A 21,223-nucleotide genomic window follows, 5' to 3' on the forward strand; every position below is an offset into this window, starting at 1 on the left:
CAAAGAGCTGAAAGGAGGGACTTGAACAGATATTTGTACAGCCATGTTCGTAGCAGCATTATTCACAACAACCAAAAGGTGGAAACAACCAAAATGTCCATCGACAGATGAAGGGATAAACAAATGTGGTCTATACAAATGGTGAAATATTGCTCAGCCTCAAAAAAGAGGAAATCCTGACACATTCGACAACGTGGATGAACCTTGACCACATTATGCTGAGTGAAATAAGCCAGTCATAAAATGACAGACGCTGTATGATCCTGCTGATATGGGGTCCCGAGTGTGGTCAGACGCATAGAGACAGAAAGTAGAACGGTGATTTCCAGGGGCTGCGGGAGGGGGATGGGGAGAGTGTTTAATGTCTTCTTAGTGTCTGGGACATGCTGGTCATATGCTCAATAAAAGTTTATTGAATGAATAAATAAATGAAACAGAGTTTCCGTTTTGCAAGATGAACAGAGTTCTGGAGATGGACGGTGGTGATGGTTGCACAACAGTGTAAGGTACTCAATGCCATTGAACTGTACACTCAAAAAAGGTTAAGATGATAAGTTTTATGTTATGTATATTTTACCACAGTTAAAAACAACCTATCATCTAGGTCAGCGGATAGTGGGCTGGAAGTGTGAAAATGACTGTAAGCTTGGGACAGGCCTAATCTTTCACGATTCATTGACAAACCCCCAGCGCCCACCATCAGAGTACAAGTGTGCTTGGTGAGGGTGCTGATGGCCCCCGGCAAGCCCCAGGCTTGGGGAAGGGGGTCAGGTGCACAGCCCGAGGGTGTGGTGCTTCCGGAGCCTGCTGGTGGGTTCCACCATCGGCACCGGGGCCCAGAGTGCCCAGTCTCTGCTTTGAACTCCTTTTGAATTTGAGCAGGTCTGGGGATATGGAGCATCAAGTCTCTGGGTTAGAGAGCTGGTTCCCTTTCTCCACCTCCTGTGGCTTTAACGTGATTTCTATGCCAGATGGGAAAACACCTTCTGTCCCAGGTAGACTTAGGGGACATCGCCCCTAGCCTAGCTCCTCTCTCCTTACAATGAGGGCTTTAATATGGGGCAGCAGAATCAGATTCTCATGATTTATGAAGATGGAGACGAATTCCTTTCATGCCAAGTGGAACTCAATATGATTGTTTAGGAATCTAGAAAACTTAGGAACCTAGGGCAAAGGTGCAGAACCGAACTTTGGTTACTTCAGACCTGAATTATTAGAACTTTAAATTACATGGGTAATGATAATAATGTCTTCCTGTTTGTAGGCTTTCAACATTTTACAGCATTGTTTTCACATCCACTATTGCCATGAAGATCCTTACGATAACCTGTGAAGGAGACAAGGCAGAATTTATTTAGTCCATACGTGAGGAAATTGCTAGAAGTTCCTGAAGACCAGGGCCTGGGTCTTATTTCCCATTGTGTCCTCGGTTCATGGCCTTTTCACCCTAACTTGGAACATGATAGGTTTTCCATAAGTTCTTGCTGAATGACTCAATGAAAGGAGGGAAGACTTTCAGCTAATTGCTTCAGGTTCTGTAGTAACTAGAGTGGGAGCTGGAACACCTTCTGATTTCTTTTCCTATAATGACACCTTGATAAAAACAGCAATTTTCCCTGTGCCAAATTCCTCCTGGAGAATCTGTTAACCTGTAAGGTTAAATACATCTTAGCGGACCAGCCAGTAGTGTGGTGGGCTGAATGCCCCAGTGGTTTCTTCTCAAGGAAAAGATGTTCATCTCGATTGGAAGCTGGCAAGGTGATGGCGCTCCCATCCCAGCCTCGAAGCCACACTGCACCTTGCAGCCCCTCCTCCCGCCCTGAGCGCCGTTGCTCGGCTTCTGTCACCCTCGGCTGCCCGAGTCAGGTGATTCCTTGCCTGCCTTCTAGATGAGCTGCTGAGGGCCAGACTTCCTTTATTTCATGGTTTTCTATCGCTGTCTTATCAGGCAATCCCACTCCTGTTCCATCCTTCCAGCCTCCCCGCTGGGTCTTGAGCCTTTGGTAGCTGGCACCCCCTGCCCCCCATGGGTGGCGGGCTGCTCCTCTCTCCCTTCTCTCTATCACAGTCTGCTCTGTTTCCCATTAGGGAGCATGCGTTTTGAATGTCCGCAGCCTCTGTCTCTGCAGCCTCTGCTCCCCACCCCCACCCCCTTCCCAAGTCAGACACTGGAGTGGGAGCATCAACTTACAGTCTCTGGCCAGATACCAGATGTGCTGGGTGGAAGCAAATTGTCATAGAAAATGTTTGTAATTTCAGATAAAGATCAGCACTAAAGTGGTAAGGATGAAAAGGAACAAAAAAGAGCCACAGTTTTTATTGTTGTCACGATTGGTAATGGTCCCAAGCAGTCTCTCTCTCTCTCCCCTCCGGTTGGAAGTGATTATAAAGTTTCTGTCTGAAGCTTCCCCGGTGGACAGCCTCCATCCTCTCCAGATGCACCGCAGCACCACAGGGAGCTGGCAGGGATTTTTGTTAGATGATGGGAAAGCGATAGGTAATATTTTCCGGAGAGACCTGTGTTTCAATGAAAAGGTGTCACAGACTCTTAGGGATGGAAGATGGAAGGGACCACTGAAATAATCTAATCTGACCTCCTAAGTTTAGAGGCTCACAAAAGTCACTTGCCCAAGGTCACCCAGCAAGATTGAGAAATGTCACTTATTATAAGATTGTTCTTGGAGAATCATAAAGCACAATAGCATAGGAAAGACACTGAAGTTCAGCTGTCAATAAATAAGTTTAACTCTGGCTGGTCAAGTGTGCTCCTAACCTATTGAACCACAGAATTTTTTTTTCTCCAGGTAGTTAGGAATTAGTATTCTTCAGAATACACTTTCACAAAACCTGGCTAATATATTAAAGACCAGCACTATCTCTAGTCATTTAGAGGTCTTAAATGGTGTATTTGCACTCAAATGATGCTTCTAAAATAACTGGAATTATTCCTGAAATAATTTCATGGGACTTGTCGACAACAACTCGCCATGTCTCATGCTCTTTGCAAATGGTGGCTGGAGACGTGAAACAATCACATTGGGTGGCCTATGCTGATTTCATCTCCAAAGGAGAGAACAGCCCCTATGGTGGCACATCCAGAGTTAGAGGGGAAGCCCAGAGAAAACCTTTCACGTGAAGACTAGGTGAAGAAAAATCACCAGAGTTAGCACGTGCCGGGACTGAAAGGTGCTGGCTGGTTACCCACGCGCAGGGAGCGGGGACTGGGGGTCAAGACCAACTATTCTGAGGTGTTGAAAGGGCTTCAGAGGGAAGACAATAGAATCAGTGGTGGGTCTTGGAGAAGGGGAGTGGGTGATTTGGAGCCTCACGCCCCCGTGTTCCCATCGCTTCCTCGGCTTTCTTTCCGTCTTCTCTCTCCTTCCCTGGTGAGTGGGGGCGAGTGAACCAACTGAACACCCACCTTGGGTCAGTGAATGCTAGGACTCTGCCGGACCCAAGAAAAAAGGCTGATGATCCAGTAAACGAATTCACTCGCAAGATGAGGGACATCCTGTCCCCACAGGGGGCATTTCAGCCATGTGACAGCTTGCAGTAGACGCGGTGGAGAGTCTGCATCCTGGATTCCAGTGAGTGGGTGAGTGCCTCCTCCACCCACGTGTGACAACTGGGGACATAACGTGAACAAGGCAAAGCGGCGGATTCTGTGCCTTTCACCGCCGTGAGCTCCAAGGGAAAGAGCTAGGCACGCAAGGAGGTGAAATAGAGCAATTGCCATGTTTTCAGGAGGGAAGGTTTTGGGCACCTTCAACTCTCAGAACTCTGATCCACAGGAGACGTGTGGCACAACCCTCAGGTTCCCCAGTCAATGGGAACGGGAAGGAGCAGAGAGAGTTCGGAGAGGAGAACGATGCGTACAGAGACCTGAAGTCCTCCCTGACAGGGAAGGAGCAAACGAGTGACCACCCGGTCTGCCTCCTACCACAGCACACGACGTACAGCGCAGTGGGGTGGAGAGGAGCTTGCCCAGCAGTCTGAGCGCACGAGAGATGGCAAGTCTTGTGATGTTTGTGCCGAGGTTGCCGTAAGCTGAAGTTCACATTGTTAGCTCATTGCAGACTCCACTTAATCCACAGGCCCTGTTGTAACAAGGGAATTTACTCTAAAGAAAATAAACAAAACACTTGATTATTCTGAACTAAATTAAGTGGAAATGTGCATTTTTCTCTTGCTTTCTGATTGTTAAAACAGGATAATATGCAACCATAACGACAGAAATTGAAATCAGAATTTTTCTCAAAAGCGTTATTTTCTACATCGGAATTAACCGGGAAGACCTTTCCAAGGGTACGCGCTTGCTCTCCCATCCGAATCGGGGGCCTCCGGCGTGTGCTGAGGGAACCTCAACGCCCGGTGTGCTGGCAGTGCCCTGTGTCAGAACCACGTTAGTGAGTTTGTCTCCAGCTTGGGTTCAAAGGAAAGACCCTGGGATTTGGGACCACCTTGGGGTAGTTTTATGACATGGGGCAATTTGTTGCCTCTTTGAAGCCTCAGTTTTCTTGTCCAGAAAATGGGGACAACAATACCTACACTGGAAGAGTGTGGATCAATGTGTTTGAAGATGTCAGGCAGGGCCTGGCACGGCGCACGGTTCTCCGTGAACGTTAGATTCCTCCCGTTCCTAAGTTTAGAGTCGTACACTCACACTCATACAGTGACTGTGAGCTCTGCACATCCTCAGGCATTAAATAAAGATTCATGCTGAGGCAGAAAAGTACACTATTGTGTTTTACAAGCAACCTTGGCATCCAGAGGGCAAACCAAAAGCATCTTTGGGTTAAGTCTCAACTAACTAGACAGAAAAACCAAGTAGACCAGCTCTTCTCCAAAACCTTGATTGACTGAGACATTTTTGTAGATGCCAACAAGTGCCCGGTGGGTCAACCAAGGGAAGAATTTGGCTCTGAAAAGGCAAAAGGTCTATGAATAAAACGCAGTTCTCCAGATTTGCCTACCTCTACTCCACAAGTGTAGACTGTGTCCTGCTTTGTAGAAACAGCGTTTCCAGGGTTGAACTTGCAAAGCAAATAAATTTCTGGATGGGAAGGGTGGGTGGGGAAGGGTCTTAAAACAAAAGTTGAACCCTTTGTTTGTTTTCACAGCAGCCTGCTGGGGACCTTAGAATGCACGGTTGGTTTCAAGACTTCAAGAAGCACAGCGGATGGAGCTCTCAAACTTACGATCGACGACTACTAATAAACCCCGTTGAAGCGGGGGCCTCGCCCGGCCGCCGCTCCCCTGCCTCCCCTCAGCTCTTCTCTCGCCAGGCCCCCGAAGTCCTGCTCGAGCTGCGTTGGGTGGATGCTCCTCTTCCATCTTGATGCTCCTGCAGGTTCTGTTTACTTCAGTGAGATGCTCCCACTTCTGTCTGGAGAATTTCTATTTGGTCTCCAGACTCACCTCCCATCCCTCTCTTCTTAAAGTGTCTTCGATAGCTCCAGACTGGGTTTTTGGCTTCCTTTTAGCATCCTGGGCAACCCCTATCATTCTGGTTACCCCATTGAACTGTAATTTTCTGTTCCCCTCTCTGTGTCCCCTGCTAGAAGGTACCTGGCATATCACAATCGGTCAATAAATATTTACAAAATTCATTTATTCTCCAAATATTTGCTAAGCATCCGCTATGTGCCAGGCACCTTTCTAGATACAGGAAATATAGCTGTGAAGGAGATGGTGTTCCTGACTTCTATTTTAGCAGGGATGGGCAGACACTAGATCAATGGTGAAAAACACAAGGGAGAAAAACAGAACTGGTGAGGAGGAAAGGCAGTGTATTTGTGTATGTGCCAGGGTAGCCAGGGAAGACACCGTCGATGACACCTGAGCAGAGATCTCAGAAGGAAGAGAACAAACTCTGGAGATCTGGAGGAAAAACATTCCAGGCAGAGGGAAAAGCAAGTGCAGAGTCTCTGAGGACGTGTCCACTTGTCCTGACGGCAGAGCAGCAGGGAGGCTGGTGTGGCTGTGTGGAGCAGTGGTGAGACACGCAGGTGGACACGGTCCAGCAGAGGGGGTGCGGCAGGCCCACCTAGCCTCGTGCTCCAGCCTTGGTCATTCCCATCCATCCTCAGTGCAGCCGCCAGAGCAGCTGTTTACAGTGTGAGTCTCCTCCTCTCACTGTCCTGTCTGGAATTTTAAAGTGACTCCTCAGCATTTACAGAACGATCTTCACGCGGCCAGTGTGCTCCTCTCAGGCCTTCGCGTCCCTGCCTGCCTCACGCTGTGCGCGCTTTGTGAACGGTCCTTCCAACATGCCAGCTTGTTCCCCTCGTCTGGAGTTCTGGGTGCTGTTTTTCCTCTGAGTGGTGGCCTCGACCTCTAGGCAAATCTTCCCGTCCCTCGATTGGCCTTCAGAATTCAGCAGCAATGGTCACTTGTTGTGGGAAGTGTTTCCAGACACGGAACTTTCTTCGAACCCTCTCCTCATCCTTATACTTCCCCCTAAACATAAGCCTAAAATTAAGTTGGACCCAAACCTTAGCCAGACCCCAAATGCTGACCTAATCTGGCTCCAACTGCAGGGCTAACCGTAACCCTAACTTCAGCCTAATCCTAAACCCACCTCGAACTCCTGCCCAGATCTCACCCTGACCCCAACCTTGACCCCCTGTTAACCAGCCAAAGACTGTTTCCTGTGAGGGGTGTGGCCCTCGGGAAGGCAGTGTGTGAGTCCAGCCCTCCTGTCTTGAGCTCACTTCCAGGAGCCGCTCCGAGTGGGCACTGCGGAGAGCTGTCAGGTCTGCAGCTTCTGCAGGTTGAGCGAGATACACCCTTTCCTCTTATCTGCTATCTGCATATATCCCGTAAGTTGCTCAGTCTCTTTGTCTCAATAAAGTCACCCATAAAATGAAGAAAACTGAATTTATGTCACAGATTTCCAATGATCACACCATAACCCAAGTACCGAGGAACACTGGGCCCTCGGCAGGTCGCTGAGTCGCCTCCTCCACGACCCGGGGGTCTCTCTTACACCTCTTAGGGGGCCTACCCCCAGCGAGCACAGTGTCTTCCACGTCACCAACCTAATTATCTTATCTGGTGACGATGTTATCCTTGCAACTTGTTGTACTAAAACCTCATTCTAATGTATAAGATGGTAATCTCCATCTCTTACATTTATGTAGAATTTTGAAGTAAAAAAGTTTATTCTCTGATATTTAAATTCCAATAAGCTACAACAAAGCAACAAACTCCTGCAATGACTTAGATTAGATTTTGACACGAATGGCAGTGAGAGAGAAACCCGTTATATTTGCGATGTTTAGGATGTAGTGTGTTATAGCCCCGTATTGGGATCTGTTTATGAAAATCTCAGCATGATTTATACTTTATTCATTTAGGTTGTGCATACTACTTGTTGGGGTGACTTCTAGGTGTTTTATGATTTTGTTTCTGTTACTACTAGGAATGGAGTCATGTCCCACTATGTCTCTTTTCTGCCATTGTTGTGTAGAATCAGCTTGTGTCCATCACTTTAGTAATCTATTTTATTAATTGCAACAGTTTTTCATTTGGTTCTTTTGGATTTTCTAAGTGTTTAATCAGGTCACCTGAAAACAACAATACTTTTGTCTTTGTTCAGTGACTATACCTTGTATTTCTGTTCCATATATTTTGAGTGGGTGAGAACTTCCAGGACGACATTAAATAATAACGGTAATTTTGGGCATCCTTACCTTGTTAACTGATTTTAATGGGAATGCTTCTTGTTTTGCCACTAAGTACGGTGTTGAATATTCTTTGTTATCACTTCTGAGCTTCATTGCATGTGGCTAAACAAGGCAGCCTGAGCAACTTCCACTTTTGGGATTTATTGTGCGTGTGGGTGTACCTGCAGCTGCATGACATAACACATTTTTGTAGAGGTTTTATGACTGCTTTTGAGGATGGCAACACTGTCTAGTAGCCTTACTATTATTAATTATATTTATTTACATTCTCCATATTCTTATTTCTGGCTTGTCTAATTGAACTAGAAAAAGTGGATAAATCTGGGTTAAAATTACACACACAAATTGTGGTCTTAGTCTCTCACTTTTCTAATCATTTTTGCTTTATATCATTTGATATTAGATTAATTGATGCATAAAAGGATTAATTACTACTGTAGCTTCATTATGCTATTCTCCAGTTTATAAACATAAATAATACAAAAAAAACTATCCCCCCTATTTAATTGCTTTTGCCTTGAAGCCTACTTTGCCAGAAATTAACATTGTCTCTTCTGTTTTTAATTTTATTTTACTTAAGAACTCTTTGCCCTTCCTTTTACTTCTAAGGTAAATATGTCTGCTTTAGGTGTGTCTCTTGGAGGCAGCAGATACTCGGATTTAATTTTTTACTCCAGTCTGAGAATCTTTCTTTCCTAATAGTGAGATTTAACCACTTACGTTTATTGTCATATGGATGGTTTTGTTAACTTTTGTCATTCTGTTCTACATGATTTGTTTTCTTTTTGATTTTTTGCCATTTCTTTTGCTTTGGGGATTTGCATATGTGGAATGTTGTGTGTTTTTCATTTCCTTAGTAATCGGGAAGGTGTATATTCTGTTTTCAACTTAACTTTAAATTTCCAAAAGATAGACTTGGGTTTATATTTTTCTCATGGTCGGAGTCAACAATTAAATAGAATTTTAGAATCTCTTGTATGTGAGACAAGGCATTTAGTGAATTTTTACCCCCTTCCCACCTGATTTTGTAGATAATCTTTCTCCTGCTTCCTGGAGAGCAGCCAAGCTGGTGGGTCTCTCGTTGACCTTTGCCTGGAATATAGGCAGCTCATTTCAGGCTAGGCACGTCTTACTCTGTCCCCTCTTCTCCTCCCTCTAGTTAAGAAAATGTTGTATTTTTCTCCTGTTCTGTCTTAGATTACTGCTTTCTATCCAGTTCTTCTGTTTTCTTTGGAAATCCCTTTGTGATCCTCGAGTTGGGTCTTCAGTTTCCGGGTAAAGTGTCGTCTCTGTCACAAGCTTTGGACTTTCTGTAATTCGTGTCTGGGAAAGTTACTGAAAGTATGACTTTGAAGTCACCAGATCAGTCTTCGCAGAGCTAATTCTGCTGCAAATGCTCTCGAATTACTGCCTTCTCCTGTCAATCTCATCTAACATTTTATCCTCCAGATTTTATTTCATCTTATATATTTTCCTTCTACTCTTGTTTTAGAGAATAGAAATTTTTCTGTTTTCCTTACTGTTTCTGTACTTTGTGATTTTCAGATGTTTTCTTATTCGGAGACCCCTGTGATCTTGGTCAGCAGCATTTAATACTTTCTATGTTTGTGTGTTCTTTTTATTTACCCATCTTCAAAGGGAAGAGAATTATCTGGACCCGTTTTTCCTTACATATGATGTATGTGGATATCTCCTGGCCCCTCTTGCTCTCCAATCGGGTTCTGATGAAATCCTCCTTCAAGATCTATAATTGTATTTCAGATTGATGTCCTGGCCTGATTTCCACTGTGTTAGCATCTTTCTGCTATTTTGCTGGTCTGTGATGAGAATTTTTTCTTATCCCGATGCTTGACTCCCTACTATTCAGTGCATATGAAACACACACAGATCCCAGCATGAGGGGACTCTGTCGCTTTCTCCACTTCTGAATGTGACCACAAGGCTGGCCCCGTGGCTTAGTGGTTGGGTGCGTGCGCTCCGCTACTGGCGGCCTGGGTTCGGATCCCGGGCGCACATCCACGAACCGTTTCTCCAGCCATGCTGAGGCCGCGTCCCACATACAGCAACTAGAAGGATGTGCAACTATGACATACAACTATCTACTGGGGCTTTGGGGGAAAAAAAAAAAAAAAGAAGGAGGATTGGCAATAGATGTTAGCTCAGAGCCGGTCTTCCTCAGCAAAAAGAGGAAGATTAGCATAGATGTTAGCTCAGGGCTGATGTTCCTCACACACACACACACACACACACACACACACACACACAAAACTAACTAAATAAAAAAAAACTGAATGTGACCACATTTGGGAGGACGTATTGTGTCACCACCGCTTCCCTGACACTCCTACTCAGCTGTTTTGTAGTAGTGACAGTATCTGGATGAGTATGGGAATATTAGTGGCAAAAGAGGAACGGCTGTCTCCATGTGCTGCAGAGTTTATCAATTAGCAGAAAGACAACGTGGAAGGGACAGAAGATCTTTCTACCCACTGCATGTGTTTGTGGGCCTCTTATTTCATTTTGTTTTATTTTTGGAGCATAGGAGTCCTGGGCCACTGACTGTGTGTTTCTATTTGATATCATAGATGGGTAGATAGTGGAACTTTCTACCAGAATTGTCAGTGGGTCATTTCTTAGTACCAGCTGCTGGTATTTTTAACAAGTCTTGTCTTCTTTGGTATCTTAAGTATTAGAACATTGGAAAGGGAGCATAGGGACCCCTAGTTACAAGCCTTCTTAAACCAAACTGTCCAATTCCTTCCGTTGACTCAGCACTGAGACAGAGCCTAAAGAGGCTTGGTTATTGCACTTTCTCAAAGGTCTTCAGTGCTGTGCCCTGGAGCCCTGGATCCCAATGGCAGCTTTGTGGTTATTAGTCTCCATGTGGAAACATATTAATAATATGATTCATAGCTAATACAAATGTTAAACAGCAAACATTAAGATGACAACAGATTAGGTTAGGCACGTTAGCCAAGTGGCTGAGACCATGAGTTTTGGACCAGGGTTCAAATCCCAAATCAGTCACTTACTGGCTTTTTGAACCACACTCAGGTAAGTTACTCAACATCTCCACATCTAATCTGTAAAATGGGCACATTTGATAGGGCTATTGCAGGAACAAAGTGATGTAAGGCAAGTGAAGTAGCCAGGGTGGGCCTGGCACATAGACATGCTCAGTATGTGCTGTCATGTCATTATTTTCCATATTATTATCGGAAACACTCAGAATTTCCTAATGTAGTTTCCCTGAATCAGGAGATACTGTTGTTTTTACTGTGGCCTGCAGTAAGAGATACAGCTCATAAGTTAGTTGTACACAGGCCATGGTTCCATCTCCCAAGGGAATAAGAGGTCATTGGTACTCCAGGAAAACTGTTGAGTAAAGGTTGTTAAATGACTTGAGCAGGGGACAGTCCAAGTGTGGAAAGCCTGCTGTGGTTCAGCGTGAACTTCAGTGACACAGCAATTCTTCTGCAGGCCTCTCTCACTAATTGTTTTGGAACATGGAGTTTGTATCTTGAGAAGGGAGCACATTTGCTTGGAGGAGGTTTTATCACAAAATGTGTGAACTCCACAGTATGGGATTAGCAATTGTTAGTTGGATGTTCTTTCACAAATTCTCTCGTTTCTGAGAAGGTGTCTTAGCCACACGGCCCTTGTGTGGTGCAAGCTGAGTTGATGGGGCGAGTTAATCTACACACCGGGGAGCAATTCTGAGTCTCAAAATCCAAACACACCGTCTTGGAGGAATGAGTCTGTGAGGTGTTCTTTAACTGCCTTGCTCTCTTCCTAGGCCCCTAGATATTGATCTCCTACAAAGCAAAGGCTGACATGATGATGATGATGACAACAATGATTGCGTCATAATTCCAGCTGACCTCTGTCACATGTATGAGACGTGTTGGGCGCTGTTCCCCGTGGTTTTCATGGATGACACAATTTAACCCTTACAACAGTCCACGAGGCAGGAACTAGCATTTGTCCCGCGTCACAGATGGACAGGTTACGCGATGTGCCAAAGGTCACACTGCTGGGAAGCTACTGAGGCGGGACAGATACAGGCATTTTCATTCTGGAATGTGTGTTTTTAAAGTCTACTCTCTCCATCACTTTCTCACCCCCTCTCACTTACACGCTCACGTGAGTGCCTTCAACTGTTAACCACTGGAAGTCTCCGTGGAGTAGGGGTGTGGCCCCACACTCGTTCTCCCGTGTGGTCTGTCACGAAGAGCAGGTCAAGAGAAGGCCATGGGAACTTTGGTGGGAGGTGTCATTTGGAGCCTGGGTTTCTGAGGGTCAGCAATAGTGGTTCTTACTTGCCTATCACACTTTACAACTTTCAGAGAAACTTTTCCACCTGCTGATTTATTTGACCCTCAAAACAGCCCTGTGAACCATGTAAGGATGACATCGTTATTTCAAAGATGATGAAGCCGACAACCAGAGAGGTTAAGGGGTTTTTTAAAGGCCATACAGATGATTAGAGGACGATTTGGGATTATCTGTAATAATGATAGCAATAATAAACCGTTGCTAAATATTTACCATACGCCGAGCACCATGCTACGCACATCAATGACATTAACTCATTTAACCCCAACAACCAAAGGTGTGAAATCACGTGGCTAAGGGGCACGCCCAGTACATGGCGGAGCCAGGACACGAGCCAGGGTGGGCTCTCAGCTCTTCATTTTAGCCTCTTCTTCTCTAACTCTTTCACTAGGGAGAAGTGAGTTTTCTTTAAAGGACATATCAAGGAGTCCTTGTCCACTTTTAAACACCTTTCTGTATGTGGAGAATATTAATTATGGTAGCGGTAATGAACACTATCCCAGGGTTCGCTGTGGCAGGCGCTGCACCATCCATTTGCTCGTTGAATTGATAACTGCTGACTTACCGTCTACTACGTGCCAGGCCCTGCTCTTGGTGCAAGAAAACACTATGAGTAAAACTCTGTCTTTCATGGAGCTTATGGTCTTGTGAGACAATCAGAAAGTAATCGAACAATAACACACATTTATAAACAATGCTAAGTGCCCTGCAGGAGAGTCTGGAGTGTGGGGTTCTCTGTCACCGTCTGGGGACAGGGAATTTGTCTTGAGAATCGTAGGTGTGGAAATGTCAGCTGTGGGAGAATGTGTTTTAGGGGAAAGAGAAGAACATGTGCAGGATCTGAGATTTGGGGATTTTGAGGAACCAAAATGTTAACTAACTGGCTGGAATATGTTTCGGGAGAAGAAGAATGGTGCCCGACAGGCTTGAGAGGCAACACCATGCTGACTGTGTCAAGGATTTTCTCTCTAGCTAGGAGAAAGGATAATCCATTGAAATGACAGATTATTTGTGTTTGAAAAGATCCTTTAGCTTCATGTGTGCAGGATAAATTGTAGAGGGCAAGGATGGATGCGATGAGACCAGGTAGAAGGGGACTGTGGTAGTATGGGCTAGACAAGATGGTAGCTTGGACTGGGCAGGGTGGTGAAGACGGAGAAAAGTGGATGGATTTAGGAACTACTTAGTAGGTAATTTCAACAGGATTTATGCTGAATTAGATATGTGGAGTGAGCTAGAGGCAGGTGTTAGAAGGCCTCCAGGATTCTGGCTTGTGTGGCATGCACTGCTTCATTCTAGCCTCACAATTGCACCATAATGATTACATGTCCCAGTTTCAGGAAACAGCTTCTGAATGTGTGTGGTCACTGTCCGTGGTCATACAGCTCACGGCAGAGTCGGGATGCACCCCGGTCCGCCTGCATCTGAAATCTGTTTGTCTGCCACGTTACACTGGGAACGGGAGAAATTACAGGACCCCTTGTAGGAAGCGGAGTGTTAAAAAGAGTGGAAAGTGTGGAATTTAGTGAAGGAAGTGGGCATCCCTCAACTTTGAAAGTATGCGCGTCCTCACGACGTCCGTGCAGGTTTGCAGCTGGCGCCACTGCTGCTCTTCTGAGGTCAATGAGCACAAGCTCATGTCTTATGTGAGAGTGATTTTGTTAAATATCATTGTTATAAGTAAATAATACAGAAAAATGAAAAAATACAGAAAAGCAGAAAGGAAAATAATGAGAATCTCCCGTAACCCTCAAAGGGGGAAATGCTTGCTTTTAATTCAACAATGCTGCACGCTAGGTTGCTCACTGCAGGTATTTAGTGGAAACATCACTAGAGACCCCAGGTCTCGACCCAGGCTTTGGGAGGATTTTGACTTTGGGGGAAATTTAGCCTCTGGGGCTCTAGCTTCCTCCTCATAAATGGAGTGAATCTCTGTCCCCATTTAAGGACCAGTCTTCTTCTGAGCCCTAGTCAGTGTGGCAGTGCTGGGCATAGCCCAGGAGTGAGGAGCACAGCTTCAGAGCTCCTCAGAATACTGACAGGCTCTGCACTTCCCCTCGGTTCCTCATGGGTGGGGGAGATGATGTTGTCGGTCTCACGGGGTTGCTCTGAGGACTAGTTCACAGGTGTGCAGAGCACCTGGTGGGCCCGAGAGTCAACACATGACGGTCCCACACCTACAGTGCACGTGCGTGCATACACACACACAGAGACACAGACACACACAGAGACACGCGCGCACACACACACGGCCGGCGGCGGTCTGCTGAATGACCTCCTGTCTCCTGGAAGCCCCTGCTCGGGGAAGCAGAGTCATGGAAGGCCTGCTGGCCCCATTGCTCTCCCTCCCCCAACTTCTCTGGGTGAGCTGCACAAAACCACTGTTTTTGGGTTCTTGCCACAGGCTGGCCCTTAGAGATATAAGGAATTGTAAGACCTAGACTTTATACCTAAGGAGCAAGCAAGGTGGTGGGGCCGTGTGGTAAACAGAAAACTCCAACGTGATTTAATCAGTGTTGTTGTAATAATGCGCAATGGGCTGTGGGGCCAGAAGGGCGGGATGTGACTTATTTGCCTCAGGGAAGTAGGGGAGCTTCATGGAGAAGGCCTGGGGCTAGCGGGAGGGCGGTCTGCTGGCTGGGGAACCGCGAAGGAGCCTGTGTCCTAGTGAAGAATCCTCTTCGGAACCCACAGCCCACAGGACCCTGGAGATGCCAAGGCCACCTTGGACATCTGGGGCAGAGCAGAGGGACCTGGGTGGGGGCACGTGGGGCTCAGGTGGGAGGTCTCTGCAGCCGCTGTGCCCCATCCCTGCACCCTCTCCGCACCCTCCAATCCCCCAGCTCCCCTCTCTGCTGACGCCTTTCCTGCTGAGGGCCCGCGTTAGATTCTGATATGTCCTCTGCCTCCTGCTACCACCCACAGATGCGGCCAGGAGAGAGGGCTCGGATGGGAACAGAGGACAGCAGTGTCATTTGCATGCTCACGATGCCGCGATCCCTCTCCCTAGCTAGTTTTATTTAAGCTCCTTGGTTTTTGTGGAATGACACACTGATGCTGGAATGCTCTTCTGTCTTCTGATGGGGAGTGTGCTCCACAGCCCCAGGACCCTGGTCACAGCTGCACTGGGATGCACCGGGTGGCCAGTGCAGGTTGGTTAGTGGTCCGCAGTCTCACTCTCCACTTCCACACGGAGCCTGCCGTTCCCCACCAGGCTGACTGCATCCGCGTTGGCTCACACGTAGCCCACCCGCCTGGTCTAAGATGTTTGTGCATGTGGCCCCTGTGTTAAGCTTTGTCATTTCTTGACTTTTCAGCTGAGAAGTTATCTCAGCCCTTCCCATAAAAATTTCCCTTCAGTTCCTTGCATTTTTGCAACGTACTGCAGCTCTGCCAGCAATGCCATGCACTCCTGGACCCCAGCATTGGGCAGTGTGTCCAGGTGTTCAAGGGCTCCCTCCTGCTCACCAGGAAGGGGTCCAGACCACAGCACCTGTTATAGGTTGTTTCTCACATTCTTACACAAATGAGAACCGAAGTTGCCGTTTTTCTTAAAATAAAACACAACAAAACAATCTATGAGGATTTTAATCGATTCTTAAATGAATAGATGGCATCAATTATTTAGCCTGCAATGTCGATCTTTTCAACATTTGAAGGGAGCTTATTGAGCCATCTGCTCAGGCCTTCCATTAGCAGGACTACACGTCATACATCTGTGGGGGAGAGGTGGATGAGGATTATTTGGGGCTGGGGGAGGCAAATGAGGCCATCCTGGGAACACAGTTCTCCTGCCCATGGTGGGTATGGACTTTCTCTGCACCTGGGTCACGTGGAAGATGGTGCATACGATGTGGTATATGCGGGGGGAAGAAGGGTCGGCCACATTACTGAATGTCTGATTCAGCTAACAAGCCCGGCTCTCCCTGTGAGCGCCCCCCATGCACCGTGACTTTGTGGAGGGCGGGTCTGCCCAGGGTTAGGCATCCCCACCTCTGACCTGGTCATTATTCCCAGTTACCATCCATTGCAAACAGTCAGCAGGGCACTAGCGTGTGCGTATCAAGGATCACAAAAAGAGCTTGGATTATGAGGAACAAGAAATCTGTCCAACATGTGGCACCGCTCAAGACGCCGGCTGAGATGCACTGTTTACAGTCAGCAGTTGTCTGGAAAATAGATGTTTACTTGTAGGGAGGGTATTAAGATTTCTGCCACTAGGCAATATAGAGTCTGCATTGTGTCTTTTCTTACAGAAAACTACGTTGGAATAAACCTTTAATTAGCAATTCTTGTGGCTATGAAAAATATTACACAGCAATCCAGGTCTATATTGGCATTTCTGCTTATTAAGAGAGAGAAAGAGAGGAACACTGGGAACCTTTCTTTGGAAGAATGGCCTTTTTAAATGCTATGTTCCATTGAAAATTGCAAGTGAAATATTTGCTAAAGAGTAAATTACACACAGAAAAAAATTTCCCTAATATTCGGCAAGAAGTTAACACACAGAGTTTCCTTGAACCATCCATCTTCTGATGAAAAGGTGTATTTTAACACGACCAGGGGCGTTCTTTGCGTCAGGCTCGTTCATGTCTCTCGTTAGCTTCTTTGGTGGGTGCTGAGACTAAACGTTTCTGTGAATAATAGGAACTTTTTTTGCACAATTCTTCCAGAACAGGGACTGGGTGTCACAAGACCAGTGGTGTCCTATCTTGTTTTTGACACATAATAATTTTTCTGCATATTTTCTTAGCAAACAGACTTGTGCCCCCACAATACCATCATATGAGTGGATAGTCCTAATCCTGTAAAGTTCTGAATACTGTTGCATTCTCATGCTAAAAGAATCAATTCATCTACGACAAGTTTGGTCCAAGATGGAGCCAGCGGACCCTGCCGTCTGAGTGGCGCATGCTAGGTGGGCGCACAACGTTGGGCAGCAAACGACCTTCTCTAAGACTTGGTTCCTTTGTATGTAAAGTGGGGCAATAATGCTTCCTTCACAGATTTATGACAATGATTAAATGAAAAAAAGTATGTAAAGCAGGTAGGACAGATTCTAGCAGGTAGTACGTGCTTAATCAATGGTAGCTGTTAGGATGAAATATTCCATTAGGTACGGTGAGGTTGGCTTCCCAGAGCCTCTAAGGCTTAAACGATGGCAGCTGGAGGCAGCAGCATTGACGACCAACCCCCCGCCCCCGGCCCCTAGCAGGGGGCTTGATACCTATTTGGTGAGTAGATGAAGGGCTGCCAGGACAGCTCCTAAATGTTAACTCCCAGATCTGCCAGTCCAACCGACTGGTTCGTTTTGCCAGATCATACCCTCCACTTTTCTTCCTCTTCTATTTTTCTCAGTAGAACCCACTATTTCAACTAGAAGCAAGAAGAACTGTTACCTATTATTCTGGAGCTCTCTTAAGCCAAATCAACAAACACTTATTGAGGGCAAGACAGGTGAGCAGAGTGAGGTCAGGGAAAATCATTCTCAGCATGGTTTCTAGAACACAGCTCTGCAAATCTACGTGACGTGGTAAAATCTAGGACGGGGGCTTGTTTTTATTATTGATTTTCAATTTCAAATGATGTGATGGCATAAGGTGAGTCCTCGCCCTCGTGTCCCCGTTTGCTGTTTTGTTCCCTGACAACCGCCGTTTCACAGCAAGTGCTCACCTGGAGCATTCAGACCTGCTGTCACGTCGGAGCTAGTCCTTGCTCAGTGGTGCCAAGGGGATCTCAGATGGCTCTGGAAGCCATTAGATCAACCCCTCCCTCCTGACAGGACACCCTCTCTGCTAACCCAGTGGTGTGGGGTTTGGAATTCTGGGCAGAGCTGAGGACAGAGGGACTGCACAAGAGCTTTGCCATCTATTTTTCATTCCCAAAGTCGTGCATCTTGCTTTCTCCCTTTTAGTATTTCCATATTTGCTTGGTTTCACAGAACTGTTTTCATAAGAAAGTTTCGAGACTATCCTGGGATTATAGTCTCTGAATGAACTTTCATGCCCAGTATAAGCCCCTTTGGTTTAAGTCTGCCCCACTTATAAGCCTCCGCTTTTCACTACCAGATGCTGGTTCTTTTCTCTTCATGCTCATGAATGACACACAGACACACACAGACTCATGTGTGCACATGTGTACACACACACGCTGTGTAGATGGAAACATCCAGAAGAAACAATGCATTGTAAAAGCTGTCCTGTTGAGTTTGTAATCCAGCGTGAGTTACCGAGTGCTGATAAGTAGAGGAAGTTCAACCAGACAGTTTAATCCTCCAATTTCCTGTCTTCTAATCAGCCCCTGATTCTTTTGGTTTTAAATTAGAAACATTCCTGACAATATTCAGGACAGGTGAAGGAAAATCAACTAGAAAATAAGGACAAAGCATTTATTTTACTGTCTAAAGTTCACAGGAGAAATATGAGCGTAATAACAGGAAATCAAGATTTTTAAAAAGATAGAAATACATGGGCTGGCTTAAGTAACCAGTTACATTTCTGAATGAAGTGCATTTGGATCATAATTTGATTTAAAGAAAAAAAAATAGAAACATAGCTTAATGTATGTGCTTCTCCCTAAGCATAGTAAATGGCAATGTAGAAGGTACTGAAAAAGCTAACCTAAAAGAAAATGATATGGATAATTTCTTAATGTACATGGGAGAAAAAAAGCTACTTCATTCAGATTTTGCTTGCAATCAATTATTGCTAATACTGTGAGAAAATAATGTTTGGAGTGTACAGAAACCTTAGAAGTTAATGCATATTCTTAGAAATTAATATAGTCACACAATTATAATAGTGGATAAAAATAAGACCATTGTGCATTTAAAAATAGCTCAGGTAGCACGTGCAAATGCTTGAAATAGAATGTATGTAAATGTTTATCACAAACACTTTCTTTTGAAAATATACTGGGTGCTGAGAATATAATATTTATTATTTACTGAATCCCCTCCTTTTAATTTTTGTCATTTATAGCCATTGTAGTGATTTCCAAGTTATTTTAATCATTATCATGAAAGAGCTAGTACAAATGCATAAAAAATATCTCCGTTAGTCAGCATCTTCCCACAAATACAGAAGACAGTCATTACAAAAGTTGTTCAGGTGAGAATTGACATGTTAAACGTTGCAATCATCAATACAACCGAAGATGGGAACCAGGCAAACGCAACAACAAAGGTTTGCTTGGAGCAGGAGTTCTGAGTTCTGTGTCTGCAGCAGTGGGGACAGGCAATCATCCGGGGAGTAGCCTCGAATTGAGAGTTGTTTTTGAATTGTTGAACACAGTAAGACAGTGTTTCACAGAAGTACCTTGTTAATTTATATATATACTTAAAAAAAGGCATTTACATTAAAGGCAGAGCATATCCTTCCTGCTCAAGTATTCTCCTGGTATACAAAGTCTGAGTTGTAAAAATTTGGATTAAGTGATGGGTAATTCTTGGTTGAAAAATTACATGGCAATTTCTAAAGCGGATGCTCCCAAGTCAGTGCTTGGGAACCTAGCGTGGGGTGAGGTGGAGGGGTGGGTGGTGGCTGGATGATTTAATAGCTTTCATTTCACAGTCACTGTGAGTTTTTATATTGGATCACTGAAACAACACAAGTGTATTTTGTAATTCACATAAAAAATAGTCTTGTAATATCTTGATATCAGTAAATCATTAGAAAGAGGAGCATGTTTATTTTGCCTTTATTTTAATGCCACAGGGGTAGGATGGAGGTAATTCCCTGGATAGAATTATATTTTGAAGCATACACAGGCATGGGATTTGAAATGGGGAAAATTTCACGAGGGTTCTCTTCAGTTTTATGTCGGAAGGCTTCAAATAGAGATGTCACAACATAGCTAGGTTACGTTAATACGTAATATCTATTTCTTGATTTGCATGATTAAAGCATTAGAGAAGTGGCTCAGATATCAAAAGATTTCTCGTAAGTGGCAGCGCCAAAGTTAATTACTGTTAAAATGCACATGCTCAGACCCTGGTCGCTTGTTAACTTCTAACTTGTTTACAACAACTTGGGTTGGAATAAAAGTTTTCATTTGACTTTTGGATATCAAGACCCCTTTCTCGCCCCATTTTGATCTCAGAGTGTACTTCGAATTTCTTATACCCTACGTCCCTCAGGGCACACCAGCTTCAACCAAAAAAAAGCCATAGGAGACAGAGAAAGCCCTTGTCAGTATTTCACATTTTAGAACAATTGCTTCTTAGACAGGAGTAGCCTTTTTAAGACAAAGCTAAAATTTATCCTTAAAAAAACACACCCAATTAGTTCAGTCAACTGACCTCCAGTGAGTTATCAAAAGTGCGGGGAAAACCCTCCCATCATCCTGGTGCATTTGGGAGGGTGGGGATGGAGAGGGAGAGAGGAGAGGCTGTTAGTCTCAGTCTTTCACTAACCAGCTTCTTTCATTCCAGTGGGTCTTTATTATTTAGAAAAATAAAAATGATTTGAGACTCTCTCCATTCTCACCTAAAACTTTGGAGTATGTCATGGCAGTGTACAGCCTGGTCCCACATATGCCCCCAAATTAAAACAAACACACTCATTTGCCATACAAATTGTTTACGATTCATTAAAAAGCAAAATTGCATATCCCTGTGCTGGCAGCTGAGGCCGAGCTCCCAGCGAGGGGCATTCACGGCCTCGCCTTTGTGTGCCGAGAGCACCAAGCGGAGGTTCCCACTATGCAGCCGGGTCGGAGCGGCCAGATGACTCGTGAGGTAATTTTAAAGCTTTATTTGCCTTTAGTGTGAAACTTGGATCTTGTGCTGTCCGTTGGTTAAAGAACCATGTCAGCCAGGGGCAAGTTTAAGTTTTGTTTTAGTTGGGGAAAATTGTTCGGGGTATCGAGATGGGGGTACGGAGGGAGAGGGCGTGCACGCCCGTCAAGGAAAGGGAAGAGCTCAGAGAAAAAGCAAACTTGTCTTATTTACTTAATCCTCTCCCCCTTCGTCCAAATCCTCAGTTTCCCATCAATAACAGGAAGTTTATGTTGGAGTTATTTGTAATTGGCAGATTTAAAATGCTGTGGTATCTAGTCACCTTGGAGGAAAATAAAAAATCAATTTATTCTCTACGGTAACTTCCACAGCTTCTTGAAAGAGTCTGATTTCTCACCCCTTTCAGAGCAGAGACCTAGAAGCATTGACGTTGAGAGAAACTTCCTGTAGTTTGCAGCCTAAA

This window comes from Ceratotherium simum, chromosome 2 (genome assembly GCF_057802395.1).
Source record: "Ceratotherium simum simum isolate JZ-2026a chromosome 2, ASM5780239v1, whole genome shotgun sequence".
In the NCBI taxonomy this organism is placed as follows: domain Eukaryota; kingdom Metazoa; phylum Chordata; class Mammalia; order Perissodactyla; family Rhinocerotidae; genus Ceratotherium; species Ceratotherium simum.